This window comes from Impatiens glandulifera, chromosome 1 (genome assembly GCF_907164915.1).
Source record: "Impatiens glandulifera chromosome 1, dImpGla2.1, whole genome shotgun sequence".
Taxonomy (NCBI): domain Eukaryota; kingdom Viridiplantae; phylum Streptophyta; class Magnoliopsida; order Ericales; family Balsaminaceae; genus Impatiens; species Impatiens glandulifera.
Window position 1 is genome coordinate 120,228,102 of NC_061862.1, and position 18,147 is coordinate 120,246,248.

An 18,147-nucleotide genomic window follows, 5' to 3' on the forward strand; every position below is an offset into this window, starting at 1 on the left:
ACTAAATTTATGGGCTGATGACCAGCGTATTTAAGACCCTTTTTAAGAGTCATTTCGTTAAATTTTCATCCCCAATTTGGCAAAAGAATATTACACCTCACTGGAATTGGCGGGAAAATAATGCGTCTCGTACATAGCCTATTAATGCAGGAAATCCTCCGAGTGTGAGTGTCCAGAATCAACACAGTCTCAACCATGTAATATGTAAAAATAAATATATAGGCTTGACCAAATTTCACGAAATCGCTACTAACTAGTTAAAGGTGATGGTTGATGATAAGAGATGAAGAGATAGATTGATCAAACCTGAGAGATATTTCCAGCGTCAAAAAGAAACTCCTGCAAAAGATCACAAACACGCTAGTCTTTTCCGGTGAAGGTCCCTGGGTCGGAGCGAGCAGCCGCAGCCTTCTCGCAAGTCAGACGTATGGCAACTAGAGGATGAGCTATAAGATCGTAGAGTGGACCAACCATTGTTGGATCTGCTCTCTCTATTCTATATTTCACTCCTCAAGACCTTCTATCTATCTAAGACTGCGTTGATTCTGGACACTCAGAGAGGATATTCGACATTAATACGCTATGTACGAGACACGTTATTTTCTGCCAATTCAAGCGAGGTGTAATATTCTCTCGCCAAATTGGGGAGCGATATCATATTTTCTTCCATGTACCCTTCTATGCTCTATTTAAAAAAAGTGATCACATATTAAAATATAATCAATATAATATATTAGAGATATAATATAAAAATAATATATTGGAGATATATATAAAATAATATATCGTGTACCTCATAATTACAAACAATATCTAATGGTGATTATGCACTTGAATCACTACGCATCAAACTTGATCAACATACATGAAATTTATGAATTAGTTTAAATTCCAACAATCCCCTACATTAATAGAAATTTAAAGATTAATTCGGTGAAATGTTCAATAGTTGAATCATATATGGGATAGGTAGGTATAACCTTTTGAACCTCTCCTTATTAAAGTATATAATTTTACTAGCCGATTAATAGATTCAATGTCCTTGAACTATTTTGTCATTTGTGTAAACGATTACACACTTTCACATAAAAATTTTCATGATAAATGTCAAACTCTCATGGTTGTGTCTGTTTTGGTCATGAAACACGCATTTGGTTCTGTGAGAGGGTCTGGAATTAAGCTGTGCAATTCTTTCGAAGCGGCTCCACTTTTTTCTCACATAGGTGATCTCTTTGCTCACAAAGAATCATTAAAATCGATATGCTTATTCTCATCAAGTTATATATTGTTTCGTTATAGGATTAATCATTAACAATAATTTTTCAAGTTAGTACAATTAGGTTGCCCCATTGAACATAGTTCATAGTATCTCTAGTTTGCATATGTTGAGTATTCCTTTATACCAACTTATAGTAGGCTCATGTTTTTAAAAGTCTTTCAAACGAGCTCTTTATTCAATAGTTTGGTCAGTGGATCCACAATGTTATCCTTAACTAATATAGTCAAATGTGATAACTCTATTAGAGAGTATTTTCTAATGTCATTATGTCTAAGACATATATGTCAAGACTTGTCATTGACTATAAACTTGTCCAATTTCAAATTATTTTCACGATAATTAAAAATTTCTTTTAGCCAATCTTGTAATATATTCTAATAAGCTTGATCATTCATACATAATTATTCTTTAAATATTATTTTGTGAAAAATATTATTTACTTGGCTACCTAGTAGACAAAATATCTTTGAACTATTATGTCTTCGTATAAACGATTATATATTTCACAAAAATATTTTTTTGACATGTGTCAAAAATTTATGAATATAAATTATATTATTTAATCTATCAATCATAATTTCGTTAGAAGATTTTTACTCATATAGTTGCACTTTCAAGTGTAAACATATTCACTTGTAAACGTAAAGTCTTTCTTGACACCTCGTTTAGTGCAACTCACATTCTTAGTGGATTTAATCATTTTTATCGTAATTTTCAACGATAAAAAATATCGTATAAAGACATGTAATGAAATAACCATTTTTATTATCTTTATGATATACACAATTTTCACATTTATTGAATTTTCAGTTAAAATCAAAACATGATAAAAAGTTTCATACCATTATTGTAAATATTGTTATAAGTCATACAAAATTTTACAAGCCAAATTTTCTTTATTAATATATTTTATAAAATTTATTTTGAAGATATTTGTTCTTCAAATTTGTATGGAAATAATATTAAAGAAAAACGTGATTCTTAATTTCAAACCCTAAAAAAATTAAATTGAGCATCAACTAAGGAAATATAAATAAGACATTTTCTCGTTATATTAAGTTGCGCAACTTTATCTTTTGTTAGAGTTCTCTATCAATAGATCATTCTTTTATTTATCATGATATACACAATAATACTTTGTGTTATTATCAATAAAAATATTTGTCACCACATTCGCGTTGATACCTTTTAAAACACACATCTATGTAAATTAAATCTAAAGTTATTTTTTAAATCAAGAAATTGTCATACAATTCTTGTGTTATATCATTAAATTAATAATATAGCTATTATTATGAGTATTTAATTAAATAAATCATTTATAAATAATTTCTATATAAGAAACTATAATGTTTAATCAATTAAAATAATTATTTCAATATATTATTTTTATAATAGAAATTAAAATATTTAATCAATAAATATTCATCATCATGTCACATGATTTCTACAAAAGAAATCATAATATTTCAAGCATTTTTGGCCGAAGCCGCTTGAACATTTATTTTCAGTTGCACGTTTGCATTCGATGATGTAAGACCAAATGAAACAAGGTCTTATTATTTAGATCTAGATACAAATATGCCCACTATATTAATGTCACACAATTATTAGTCTTTTTTTTCTCTTCAAATTCAAGCTACACAACTCTTCAACATCTTGGTCTCCAATTTTACCGCGATTATGACCTACTCTTCAACATCTTGGTCTCCAATTTTACCGCGATTATGACCTACTTTAATTAGAAGAATTTATTCTTTTTTTTTCTTTGACTACTATGTCAACAAAAATATATATATATATATATATATATATATATATATATATATATATATATATATTTAAACATATTTCTTAATACTATACCTGTATAAGGAAATAAATATCTCTTTCTTATTTAATAATCATCCTACTACATTCTTATTAATTATCAATTATAATATAATTAATTATTTTAAAATTAAAAATATATGTTTCAATTATAATTAATTATAATTATTATTAATAAATTTAACCATTAATTCTCTGAAAATTAAAAGTTAACTTTTAGTTACTTTTTTTTATTTATTAATAATAATTTTAGTAACCAACCAACTTTTAATTAAAAAGAAAATAAATTATTATTTTCTAATTTATATTCAAGATAATGTTTATATATTGAATATACCATTTTTTTTGAGCAAATTTATATGTCAACATATATTAGCTTATAAAATTAAGATTTTCACAACACGATAAAAATGTTAATAATTAACATATATACACATGTATAATGAAGACTTATCTTTAATGGTCGATTCTTCTCAATTTTAAGAGAATAATTTCAACTTATCGAAATGAGCTAGCATCTCTTTTGTAACATCGCAACTCGTACTTTTGAAACATCAAAGATAAAATATTTTGATGGCAAAATCTACTAAATAACTTAACATACGAAACATGTTTTAAGATTGTTTAAAATCTTGTCTTTAAGTTACAAAATATATACATATGATGTTACAAAAAAATTAAATAAAATAATATATATGAAGAACGATATCACCGAATAAGAGGTTGATTCAAAGCGTGTTCTTAACACATATCACTTAAAATAGTTTTATCGTCTCCCATTTGTGCTGGAGCTTATCACATATGGTTGTCATATGTAGTTTTGGTATGCGATATAAGTTGTACGAGGTATAAATTTTAAAGAGGTATTAGAAGGTATAAATTATATAGGTTATTTATATTTAGTTGAGAGTATAAAATAGATATAGATTATATATGTTTTATTATTTTGTGTTTGGTTTATGGTATAAGAAAATAGTAAGAAGTGTAAAATATTATTTTATCCTTATATTTATATAAATTATTTTAATTATTATTTTAATATTTATCTTATAGATAATATTTTTATTAAATATATTAATATTAATAAAAAAAAATTAATACATAATTACCATATAAATATATTTTAAAATAAATAATACTATTATATGATTAAGATTTTTTTTATATATTTCCTTATAATTTAACTTATGTAATTATATAAATAAAACTTATTTATATATTAATTAAAATTGATGTATTGTTATAAATATTTGTATATTATAACAATATTAATTGTTTGTATAAAATAAAATATTAATAAAAATAATAATTTTAATAAAATAATATTTGAAATTTGAATGGTATAAATAAAATTTCATAAATAAATTATATAGATATAAGTTAATTAATTAATAATAATATCACTAATTTATATAATTAATTATAAATATAATTTATTAATAATTAAATACAATTTTATATTTTATAAATTAATTTATATATGAATATTATTTTTTAATTGGCATTATTAGTTTTAAAATAATTATTATATTTAATTATGTATAAAATTATATCATTTAAATATTTTATACTTAAATAATATCATTTTTGTTTACAAAGATAAATAAATATATAAAAATTAAAAAGTAAATATTTTTATAAATATAAATAAATATTTAGTTATAGGTTATTATTATTATTAAAATATAATAAAAAATTAAACTTTTAATAATAATATAAAATCAAAGGCTAAATGAGAAATATTAAATTTTATTGGTGATAGTATATGTATTATACACCTTTCAAAGTATAAATTATATTAAAATAATGGTGTAGATATAATTAATAATAAACCAAATAACTATTCTAATTTCTTGTAAATAAAATTATTCTTTATCTACAATATTGTTCTCTATACCAAAATATAGTCTTAGGTACAACGAATCTAGTAATGATTCTGTACTTGAATCATTGTGCATCGAACTTGATCAACTTACCTGAACTATCACTAAACGGAAAATATAGAGCAAATAACTTGAATAACACTCACAAAATAAGAAGAGAACTTTTAGAATTTTAGAGTGATAAAGGATAAAAGAATGAAGTGGTTTTGATGTAAGGTAAGAATTAGATAAAACGACTATTTATATTATTGAAATAATAAAACAAATCATTAATCTTTGATTCATTGGCCGACATTAATTGTCTTTTTCATTACCCTTTGTATTTTCTCTTGTTAGGAAATACACGGTCATATACTTTTTCTAATCGTTAATCAATTGATAGCAATAATCTCATTAAAGTTATAATGATATTAACAACATTGAATTAATTGACACTAGTAAAAAGAAGTCTATAGCGATTGGAAAACAATCGCTATTAGCCTCAAAACCTATCGCCATAGACATTAAGCGATTGGTCATAACCCAATCGTCGTCAATCGGTAGAGGTCTCCTCGCGAGTGTCTTCATTGGAAACGGCGACCACCATTTGATGGAGAGAAGCTAACACCACCAGTTGGAGCTGAATGCTGCTTCAACCAAGATACCTATAGAAAAGTTAGGAGACAAAATATTGTTCCAAATATTTAGACAACAAATAAATATGAGAAAGATGATCATGTTAACATTATTATGTTGAGATCGCATTACAATAATATATGAAACTTTAAAGAGGAGAATTCAAAGGCTGCTTAAGTTTTACTTATTTAGTATACATGTCCTGTTTAGGCTTTCTATAAATTATATCTAATCAAACTTGAGCTTCTTCACTACCTTCATCCAATTCCATCTCCAAATTCATAATATCCTTTTTTTTCTTTTCTGCAGCCAGTCAATCGAATAATAAACTTAACTAAGTTAAGATATTCTGTTCTTATATAATGTACAATAGAAACTATAACTAGAAACAGTCTTCACATCATAAATTTGAACTTGTCTATGAATTCTATGGTGCATTATTAGACCTAGAACAAATGAATACCAAATTCCTAAGTTCAGTTCAACACATTTCGTAAGTTCAGTATCAGCCTGAAATTTCATTACAGTAACAAGACAACATCACATTTTGCAGCTTCATAATCTCTTGGATCAACTCATTTCATAACAATTGATTGACTGTAGCTTCATCAAAACATATTATAGACAATGACTTCATCAAATATATCATAAAAAGTAGCTTGTTTGGTCGACTTTCCATCTTGAAAGAACGCAAACTCTGCAAGAATCTTCATTTTTGTCGTCCTTCCAAAATAGCATACAGTTGTTCTTACATGCGTCTATCTTGTCATATTTAAGCCCGATATCAGTAATGAATTTTTTACTTTCGTAGTAGGAGTTTGGCAATTGAGCGTCAATCGGTAATATGTAGTCTTTAAGCAGACGCAACAACATATCGAACGATGAATTTGTCCATTGACATACATTTTTTATGTGAAGTAGTTTCAGTAGTGCTAATGATTTCGTTATTCGAGCACCTTCATACAATGGTCGTTTGCAATCATCAAGCAATTTATAAAATTTATGCGCATCTTCGACTAGTTCATGGTTGTTCGGGACATCATTAACGTTGGAGAACATATCGTTTATAAATTCGTGCATATAACGTTTTTCATTGACCTCTTCATTAACTGTATTATTCATCTCCAGTCTCGCATCGTTGAATTCCGGCACGGCATCCTCCGACTGATCATCGTCATCATCATCATCATCAAAGTCATCGACATCTTCATCGACATCTTCATTAACCACTTTAGTAGTACGTCTCTTTTCTCCATGACAATACTAGTACTCATAATGAACATTTATTCCATAAATGATGAGTTGAGTCTTCACTTCGTCTATTTCCATAAACGGCGTGTTCAAGCATTTCATGCAAGGAAATTTCACGGTTTGTCGGGATGCACTCCTAACAGCAAACTCGAGGAATTTGTCAACACCTTCCTCGTAATCTGGATGATCTCGACGTAAGGTCATCCAGCTTTTATCGGGTACTTCCATATTTCTAATAAAATGGAAAACAACCCGCATTATTATTTACATAATTAGGCTTCCATTTATCTTACAATAAATCTAACCTAAAATCAAATCTAATCCAACACTATTTCAATCATACATAATTCAAACAATTGAATTCTTACCTAAAATCCAATCTAATCAAAACAATGCAATTCTAACCTAAAATATAATTTATTCATACATAAACCAAATCTAACATAAAATCAAATCTAATCCAACACTATTTCAATCATACACAATTCAAACAATTCAATTCATACTTAAAATCCAATCTAATCCAAACAATTCAATTCTAACCTAAAATCTAATTCATTCATACATAAACCAAATCTAACTTAATCAAATCTAATTCAACATAATTATAGACACCCCATTTTTACACCCTAGATACCTAATAAAAAAATCCTGCCCGAAATAATACTCATGTTTGTTTATTGAACCGGAAAAACAAAAATAGAAACACCTCGTGGAAAACAGACCCAGAAAAACTTAAAAGATAACGATCCAAAGGTCGAATTTCATAACGACTCTATTTTCCCAACCCGTGATACGTTCATGCTGTACGTTTTGAAAAATCTAGAATTTTGAGTGTAATATTACTATTTGCAAATTTGTGCAGAAGTGCTCGAAAAGAGGGAAAACAAGAGAATGGGTCAATCCGAGTCAACCTGCCAACCGACGAGTCAACCCGGGTCAAAGAGGGATCAAGCACGTGTCAAAAAGAAGTGGAAAAGAGTAGACTGGTCTTCTAAAGTGGGAAAATCGGATTATTTGAAAAGTGGGTTATTTGAAAAAGAGATTATTGGAAAAGAAAATCAAGAATCCTTAAGTTTGAAGTCCCTATGGAGCTTCCATTGGAACCCTAGACTTCATGAATTTATCCTGGCTTCAATACTGGATAAATTTCAATGATCTTGGATGCTTTGAAAATAGAAATTAGTCATCTTTCATATGGTGTAGCCCAATCTCCAATTGATGCCCTATATCTAGACTAAATCTGGTCATGAGTGGAAGGTGTTCCTGAAAGGTTTAAACCGAACACCCTTTTACTTTAAAATTCGTAACTTGATATGTGCTTGATGGTTTTGAATAATTCAAGTTGGGTTGGAAAGATAACTCGCATATCTTTCCAGTGGTACCATTCCCGAACCGTGATTCAAAGGTTAAGGCCCTCATTCGATCTGTACAAGAGAAGTAGTACTACCGATTCAAATCCTGGGAGCTAGTTGAAACTATGCCACACTTCTAAGAATCTTAACCTTTGAACCAATGATCCATTTAGAATTAATGAGATACTGTTGGAAATATCTTTGAATCAGTTCTCCAATGATATCAATTATCTCTCCCAGTTAGTTGCATAACTCATCCCAGATCGCCCGTAGTGAAGCTGGTACAAGAACCGAAGGGATAAATAGCTGAAGGCTTTGAAAAATCATAACTCGATATACGAATGACTATTTGATCTGATTCAAAAAGGAGGTTCATCCTTATTATGTTGGGAATTTGTCATAAAACTTTCAGAGCCATTGGATCCATAATGCGATCGGGGTGATTCATTTTGTGTGAAGGTGCAAGGAAAGAAAAAACTGGAAAAGGAAAAACGGAAAAGAAAAAAAATAATATGTATAGATTTTCTTTATTCCGAGCGTGCCCTGAAATTTTTCCAAAAATTCCAAATAGGCCCCTGTGCAAAAGAAGAAGGGGACCGATCAGTTTTCAGAAAGGGGGAAGTTTTTTTCAGTTTTGAGACCGGAGGTTTTTCAGTTTTCAGTTCCAATCCAGTTCTGGAGAGAGAGAATCGAATCATCTAAGAGGAGATCTGATTCCTTTCTCAGTCAAAGAAAGAGGACAAGATCAAAACCTGCCTGCTACTTGTGATTATGCTGTGACTACACGACGAAGAACAAGCCAACGATTTAATCGTGAACGTACTGTGATTCCTGGCCTCGTGTGTCGCGTGGGAAGATCAAGAGATAGTATTAGAAGCCTACAGAAAAAGAGGTAGTTTCAGCAAACTCATACGAAGAACTAGCGCAGATTCTGATTCTTCTGTTCATTTCATCGCTTCTCTGCTATTCAGGTAATCAATGAACTAATGCAGATTTTTATATGATGAATGAAGCATCGGTTTTGTACACCGATACAATTATTTGATAAGATTGTGATTATAGATTACGTCTGCTCTGTTAATTAGATTCCTAATCGTTATGTTGCACACTGTTGTTTGCTGGAGATTTGAATTAGAAGTATCTGAATTGGCTTAGTTTAGGATTAGTCTTGATTAGGTTTGTTAGAATCTGGTGTTATTTTAGGGCATGATTATGATAGACTTTATTCGAAAACTGTAGATGTGTGTTGATGAAACTGTGAAAGTTCATCTGTTGAAAGGAAGAACAGACGAACTGTCTTCTTTCGTTTTCATTTGGCTGAAAAGAAGAACGGGTGGATCGTCTTCTTCCTGTTGTTCTTCAATCGGGATCCTTTCTCCAGTCATCGGATGATGATCTTGATGTGCAGACGAGCTGTTAATGCTTGGATAAGCTCATGTGACCAACGAGGCTTAGTGGAGAAGCTGTCATCTAACTGTCTAGGATTTAGTGATTGGTTCAGACGCGACGACGAGTCACCGTGGGAGCAGTCGGAGCTCCAGATGAATCGTGTCGGTCATGGCGATAGCTTCTTCGAACGGAGGTTCGTTGCAGGCGCAGGGCTCGCCGGGAATCGTCCCTGGCCGGAAATCGCCCTCGCCGGAGACAAAGAGAAGGCCGACGGCTGCTTCATTTTCTTTTCTTTTATTTTGATTTCCCCAACTTCTGTTGAAGTTACAAAGAGGTCCATGGACCTCTTTTATTTTTAAATAAGTCTGAGAACTTTAATTTCGAATTAATTTATTAATTCGAAATTAAAGTAGTCCCTGATCTCTTCCTGATGTTTTAATTGTACCCCTAAATTTTCTTTTCCTTTTATTTTAATTTAAAACTTTCAAAAAAAAAACAAAAACAAAAAAAAAACAAAAAAAATTAAAATAAACTTAGGTCCTGTTTGTTTCCCAATTTTAACAAACCACCTTAAAATGATGATTCTAACATTCAAACCACCTTCAAACTTCCTCAAATTTTCCCCAAAACGCCAAAATATTATTTTCTTCAAAAATAATTTTTCCCGGAATTTTTAGGGCCCGTTTGGAAAAATGTCTATCTTTGCAGTGTCATATCGGGGGTTCTGTAGCTCCGAAAATTCCAAACTCGATTCCTGTGAGCTTTTAATAATATTTTTGACTATCATATGAAATTTTTGAGAATTTTAGGAATTATTTTTGAAAATGACTCATTTTAATGTGTTGTGTTCGGAGTTCTCTTTAACTCTGAAAATTTTAAACTGGGAAACACTCGGGCCCTTAAGTTAATCTACTCTCTTCTCTCCTTTGAGCAAAAGAATAAAATTCTAGTCCTCGAATCGAATTATTATCCTCCTCATCTATCCTCATTTGATCTTTCTCGGGAATTCTGATTCTCGTTTTTCTTTGACAAGGTTACGCTATGCCTTGCAATGTTCTTTGATGTCTTTCAATGCTTTTTAATACTTTCCAATGTCTTATCCTTGTCAAATACCCCATGAATAGGACTAGCCCCTTGCAAAATGATTAAGATTTTCTCACACAAGTAAAAGAGTTCTGAACTCAGAACGAAAACGTAATAATCCTTCAAACATCATATGGTCAATTACTTAGGAGTAGAGACTGTCTGTAAAGACAGGCGTATAGGACATAGCGCCGTAGGCCCTTTCCTAATACGTAACCAAACACCGGACTCTTAAAATGAATCTCTGATTTTTCTTTTCTTTAGTTTCTTTGGGAAGTAAACTAAAGTGGCGACTCTCAAGTCAATCAGATTGATACATTTGCGAGTGTATTCGATTTAAAACCTGTACGGGCCAATTCAATTCGAAAAAAGGGAGCGTATGCCAATTAAAAAAAAAGGGCACACGCGCCAGAAAATGGAAGGGAACAAAATGAACGCGTACAATAATCAACATGATTCAATTCATAACTAAAATAAAATATAATTCTAAAAACATAATAATATAATTCTAATATTATTAAAACATTTAAAACTGACCTTATTTAGCAGTTGTGGCGGCGACGGTGGAGAGGCGCTGCGACGGTGGAGGAGGTGGCTGAAGGTGGAGGAAGCTCGACGATCTTCAATAGACGGTGGATGAAACCTAATAACAATAAATATAATCAAATTCAATATATAACATATTATTCATAAATCAAACTCAATATAACCAAAAACAAACTACAATCAAACCAAAATCAAACCAAAATCCTAAATTAAACAACTTCTAACCTAAATCAAACCAAAATCAAACCAAATAACAATAAATATAATCAAACTCAATATAACCAAAAACAAACTACAATGAAACCAAAATCAAACCAAAACCCTAAATTAAACAACTTCTAACCTAAATCAAACCAAAATCAAACCTCAATCAAACCAAAAGCAAACCAAAATCAAACCAAATCAAACCATATTATCTAACTTAAATTTAACATAAATCTAACACAGTTCAAACTAAATTATCTTAAATCAAACCTAAATCAAACAAAAATCAAACCAAATCAAATAAAAATCATATACCAAAGAAAATATAATCTAATTCAAACCTAAACTAACCTAAATAAAACATAAATCAAACCAAATTATCTAACCAAAATCATATACCAAACAAAATATAATCTAACAAACTTAATCTAACATTGATAAACATAATCTAATAAATCAATATAAAAACCAAATCTAACCAAAATATTGAACATATAACCTAAATCTAACATGAATCAAACAATTTCAAACCAAATCTAACATGAATCAACCTATTTCAAACACAATCTAACCAAATCTAACTACATCTAACCAAATTATTGAACATATAACCTAAATCTAACAATTCCAAACCAAATCAAACCAATTCTAACATGATCAATCAACCTAATCTAACATATATATATATAACATTAATCAATCTAAATAATTAAACCTAAAATCTGAAAGCTGACCTTCAATCAGACGCGCGGCGGAGGCGCTACGGAGGCGCTGCGGTAGATCTTCAACCGGATCCGCGACGTCTTCTTCAGGCGGAGGCGGCTTCAAGAAGGGCGGCATCTTGGAGGCTTCAAGAGGGGCGGCGTCTTGGCGGCGTTGTCTTCTACGGGCGGCGTCGTCTTCTTCAGCGGGAGGGAGTCGTCGTCGGATGGTTGTTGGCGGAGCGGGCGAAAACAAGCGGGGAGAGAGATGAGAGAAAAGAAACGGGGAAGAAAGAAAGAAGGTCTTTTTTTAATTAAAAAGGTTATTTCCGAGAGTTATATGAAAACTCTCGGTTTTTACTTAATTAATTGCGAGAGTTTTCATATAATTCTCGGTTTTTATTAACATAAATGAATTCCGAGAGTAATATGAAAACTCTCGGTTTTGATTATTTAAATTTCGAGAGTTTTCATATAACTCTCGGTTTTGATTATTTAAATTCCGAGAGATGTCTCTGAATCTCTCGGTTTTGACATATATACAATTAAATTTAAATACAAAAACCGAGAGGTTTTGGTATATCTGTCGGTTTTGATGAATATTTCTGAAAGTTATATATTTAACTTTCGGTTTTACAACATGACAAATTGTTAAATTATTTGGTTTCTCACTTTCTAATAACCTTGAACAATATTAATTTAACACATTTGTTATCCTTAAAATATTTCCCAATTCATATGATCAAACATTACACAAATACATAGGATAATCCTACATAAACATTCATATGCACTTCTCTAAACACATTAATGAACATTTTAACATTAAACACAATCTTACTTGTTAAAATATAACACACACTTGATTATATTAGTTAGGAGTCTAGATGGGAAAGTAGAAAACCAATTAATTTAATAATTTGTGAAATGGTAATTCCGAGAGTTAATGGTATAACTTTCGGTTTTGATGGATATTTCCGAAATTTTTACCATTAACTCTCGGAATTACCATTTCACAAATTGTTAAATTAATTGATTTTTAATCTTCTAATGACCTTGAACAACATTAATTTAACACATTTGATAACCTTAAAACATTACACAATCCATATGATCAAACTTTATACACATTCATGTGATCATCAAACACAAACATATATATACACTTCTTTATATAATCAAACACAATCATAAACATTTTAACATTAAACACAATCTTAATTTTTAAAAAACAACACACACTTGATTAGATTATTTAGGAGTCTAGATTAGTAGGTGAAAAACCAATTAATTTAACAAATTATGAAGTGGTGACACCGAAAGTTTTATATAAAACTTTCGGTTTTGATGGGTTTTCCGAAAGTTTTGAATAAACCTCTCGGTCCTGACCTTAAACATAATGTTTTTGGGAAGGGTCAGAAGGTTTATTTGAAAACCTTCCGGTTTGACCCTTCCCAACACTTAGAAAATTTTATGTTTTTTTTTAAACAAGGGTCAAAACCGAAGGTTTATTTGAAAACCTTCGATTTTGACACTTCCCAACATTTAGAAAATTCTTTGTTTTTTTTAAACAAGGGTCAAAACCGAAGGTTTATTTGAAAACTTTTGGTTTTGACCCTTCCTAACACTTAGAAAATTTTCTGTTTTTTTTAAACAAGGGTGAAAGCCGAAGGTTTTCAAATAAACCTTTGGTTTTGACCATTCCCAACACTTAAAAATTTTCTGTTTTTCTTAAACAAGGGTCAAAACCGAAGGTTTTCAAATAAACCTTCGGTTTTGACCCTTCCTCAACACTTAGAAAATTTCCTGTTTTTTTTAAATAAGGGGTCAAAACCGAAGGTTTATTTGAAAACCTTCGGTTTTGACCCTTCCCAACACTTAGAAAATTCTATATTTTTTTAAACAATGGTCAAAACCGAAGGTTTTCAAATAAACCTTCAGTTTTTGACCCTTCCCAACACTTAGAAATTTTTCTATTTTATTTAAACAAGGATCAAAACCGAAGGTTTATTTGAAAACCTTCGGTTTTGACCCTTCCCAACACTTAGCAAATTTTCTGTTTTATTTAAACAAGGGTCAAAACCGAAGGTTTATTTGAAAACCTTTGGTTTTGACCCTTCCCAACACTTAGAAAAATTTCTATTTTATTTAAACAAGGGTCAAAACCGAAAGATTATTTGAAAACCTTCGGTTTTGACCATTCGGATTTTTTTAAACAAAGGTCAAAACCGAAGGTTTATTTGAAAACCTTCGAAATTACCTCTATTTTTTTTGTTTAAAAGATACCATGTTCTATAATTTTATCAAATAAAGGCAATATAATAAATAAAAGAAAAGAAACCCTAAACAACATTAATAAACCAAAACCAAAGGATAATAATAATAATTCATAATTATGAAAGCAAAACACACCAAAATGTCATCATTCGTACGGAAAAGATAATACATAATTAATCAACAATATAATCGAGAAATTAATTAGTAGATGTGGGGGGAGGAGGGGGTGGTTGATTCTGCCTCTTCAACAATTCAATTTGCTGTTCGAGATTCTCCAATTTTTGCGCCATTTCAGCTCTGTCCGCTTTAATTTTAGTAAGCATTTGGCCTCTTTCCGCATCCCTCAATCGAATTTCCTCCATTTTCAGCGTCATTTTTCTCACCTCTTCCTCACGTGCCGAAGTTTTGATTGTGCTAGCAAATTCTGGTATGACCGGGACAATTTCTCTAGTGTACGCCGAATACTCATCCATGACTCACCCATCCTAAATGCATTTCATATATATATATATATATATATATATATATATATATATATATATATATATATCAAACACAATAACCAAAATATATTATTCATTTAACAAAATCTAACAAAATTATATATATAATAAGAATCACGAGATTTAATTTTTTTTGTCTTTTTTTGGATGAGTCAAAACCGAAGGTGTATAGGATAAACCTTCGCAATTAACAATTTCAGGAAAAGGTAAAAACGAAAGTTCTTCAAATAAACTTCGCAATTAATTATTCTCCAACTTAGAATATTTTTTCAATTTTTTAGGATGAGTCAATTCCGACGGTTTAATGGAAACCCTTCGTATTTAAACATTTGAGGAAAGGTAAAACCGAAAGTTTTTGGAATAACCTTCGCAATTAACCAACTCCCAACACTTAGAATTTTTTTCATTTTTTGGGAATGTCAAAACCGAGAGTTATTTGCATAACTTTCGGTACTAATAATCAAAACCAAGAGTTTTACACACCTCTCGGATTCTATTTTCAATAACGAAAGATTTGTTCTCTCGGGATCAATTAGAAGAGTTTTATAAAACCTTCGGTAATATCTGTCGATAAAAGTCATATTTTTACCAGTGTAATTCCAATATTTCAATGTATTTGATAGGTATATGTACGGCTTGATCATGTTGGTATTGGGCATATTTAATTTTTATTTTTGTAAATAATATAGAATAAGTCATATTTTAATATTAAAATAAAAGAAAAAAATTGTTTAGTTGGTTATAAGTTAGATTGGAGGTCAAACTTTGATGACAAATGACATCATATTTAGAAATCGTTTTCTTTACATAACCTTCTTCAGTTCTTGTAAGAGTTGTCCTTAATTGCATTACCATATACATATCTCATATAAAATTAAAAAGATGAAATTAACTAAGGAATTGTACTATTGAGTTTGGAAATAATAATACATATATCATTAACGTAAAGGAGTTTGGGAAGGGGTAAATAAACTTTTTAGAAATAAACTCTTACTTTGAGCCTCTTTTATTTTGTTATCCAAAGATTCCTTTCGTGAAACAAAACATATTAGACAAAACCTAATTTGGCATTTGTACATTCAAAGCCAATTCCAAATGTCCAACAAATGTCAAGTCCATTGCAACAATGAAACTCCCTGCCAGCCAAAATGCAGGTTAGAGGATGTTCTTTATGAAGCTGAGAATCATAGAGTTCGCCAAACTTGATAGGCTTTGAAAATAGACCTAACATCTTTCGCACACAATTAGCATCAGCACATTGGTCACATTCAAAACAGTGATACATCAATCTTTTTTGATCTATTTTCTTCTCACAAAATTTACAATGATATTCTGATGCACCTTGCTTATCATTACTAATGAAAAGATCTGGATCTGTTAATTTGAATCCATGTTCATCGTACCAATGAACAATTTTTTGTGGCAATAGCAAACATTTGGGATGAATGCTAAAATGACATCTATCACAACCAAATGTGAAGGAGGTACAAAAGTTTGAGATAGTAAGTCTCATGTCGCTCTGTAGCGTGCAATTATCTACCTCATTAAAGAAATGGCTTTTACAACATGAGAAGCAACCTCCGATGGTTCTCCCATACTTCAGACGAAAAGGGTGTTTGTGAATCCCGTAATTGACTCGACTAGGAAGTGCAGCGCATCTACCGTCCAAGTAGTAGCTTTCGCATTCATTGCATTTGTAGGCAAACCCATTCCCGACCCGCCTACAACCTCTGCATGTAAAGAAGCCAAAGCATTCATCCAGCTTTTCCAGCTTTTCATGTAGATTAGTGTGTGTTCTGTGTCTGTGTCTGTGTATTTTTCTGGGTCTGTATATGTGTGATCCGGATCCGGGTGCTTTAACTCACGCGGCAATTTAGCACACCATTTGTGTAAAAAGAAATCGCACTGGTTGCAACAATAAAATGGTGCATCATTCATTAATAGAGGAAGCATGCACCTATTGCAGACTTTATAGTCACCTCTACTTGTACTAAAGTCTGTAATCATGCTTAAATCATGTACTAAAGACTTTAAGTGGATGATCATGGCTGCCGTGATTTAGGATATTATCTTCCTCTTCCTCGTCCTTCCATTGACATATATTTTTAATAAATTGGGTTAGCGTGTTCCGTACTACCTCACTAGAATGCAACGGAAATTGGATCAATTTGTCATTTATTTGAACTTCTTTTTCTTCTTCAATTATTGGATCCCTACATAAGAAGAAGATTATAAAACACGTGAATTTAATCAATTAAATGTAAAAACTAAGCACATAATTGTAAGAAAATAGTTAAATAAGATATGTACCATTTCTTAGTTGAGCATTTGATGTGAACATAGTATTTACATCTCTTACAAACATAGTAACCCAATCGGCTGTTTATCTCTTCCTCACAAACGCCACATAGACACTCGGGGATAAATCCTAATCCTCCTCCCTGTAGATGACATAACTGAAGCGGATGCATATCATGACTGCCATGTGTAATATTTAGAGGCAGTAAGTAAGTAGCATTGCTCGTGGATCCAGAAGGAGCAGGTTCTCCACTGATAGGACATACCTACACAAAAATGATGCCGGGAATAACTGAGCGGTCAATTCGTGGTCGTGCAGAGTGCGAGGACAAACAAGAAAGGACATGGATGCGCATCTTAGATCCACATTAAACTTGCAAATCGCACAACGATAGTAGAATGACATCATCGGACAGTAATATTTGCAAGCATTACATAAATCTCCTCCTTTGTTGAGGATTAAAGGATGTTGTGGGTGTTGTGGATGGTCCTTCATCTCTTTCGGTAAAGATGCACAAACTTCGTGAAGATTAAAATCTTTGCATTTTTCCATACAACTGAACCCATTTCTACCAATTTCAATGTCACAAACATTGCAATACAATACATCATCTTTAGATCCATTTCTAACATCTTCTTTGAAAATCAACGGATGCTTATGTAAAAAATGTTTAATACCTTTCTCTCTTGCTTCTTCTATTAGTGGTAAATGAGGCTCAAGAAAGATCCTGAACTTGGAGGATGATATCTATTCTTCTCTTTATTTTTATTATTTTTTTTCTCCTCCTACAAATATTATAAACTTTTTTTATATATATATATATATATATATATATATATATATATATATATATATATATATTTGTTGGGGTAGTTCAACACATTTTACTAATCATGAATCTAATGAACATCATCTCAATAAATAAAATAATA

The 18,147-nt window shown here is 30.7% G+C and overlaps 1 long non-coding RNA gene across 1 annotated transcript; it reads right to left on the reverse strand.

Moving 5' to 3' along the window:
- Positions 1-16,991: 16,991 nt before the first annotated feature.
- LOC124919443 lies at positions 16,992-17,413 on the reverse strand. The gene is made up of 2 exons (XR_007097579.1): positions 17,227-17,413; positions 16,992-17,129 (listed from the first exon to the last, which is right to left on the reverse strand). It is a non-coding gene; the product is annotated as an uncharacterized LOC124919443 (long non-coding RNA).
- Between the last annotated feature and the right edge of the window lie 734 nt (positions 17,414-18,147).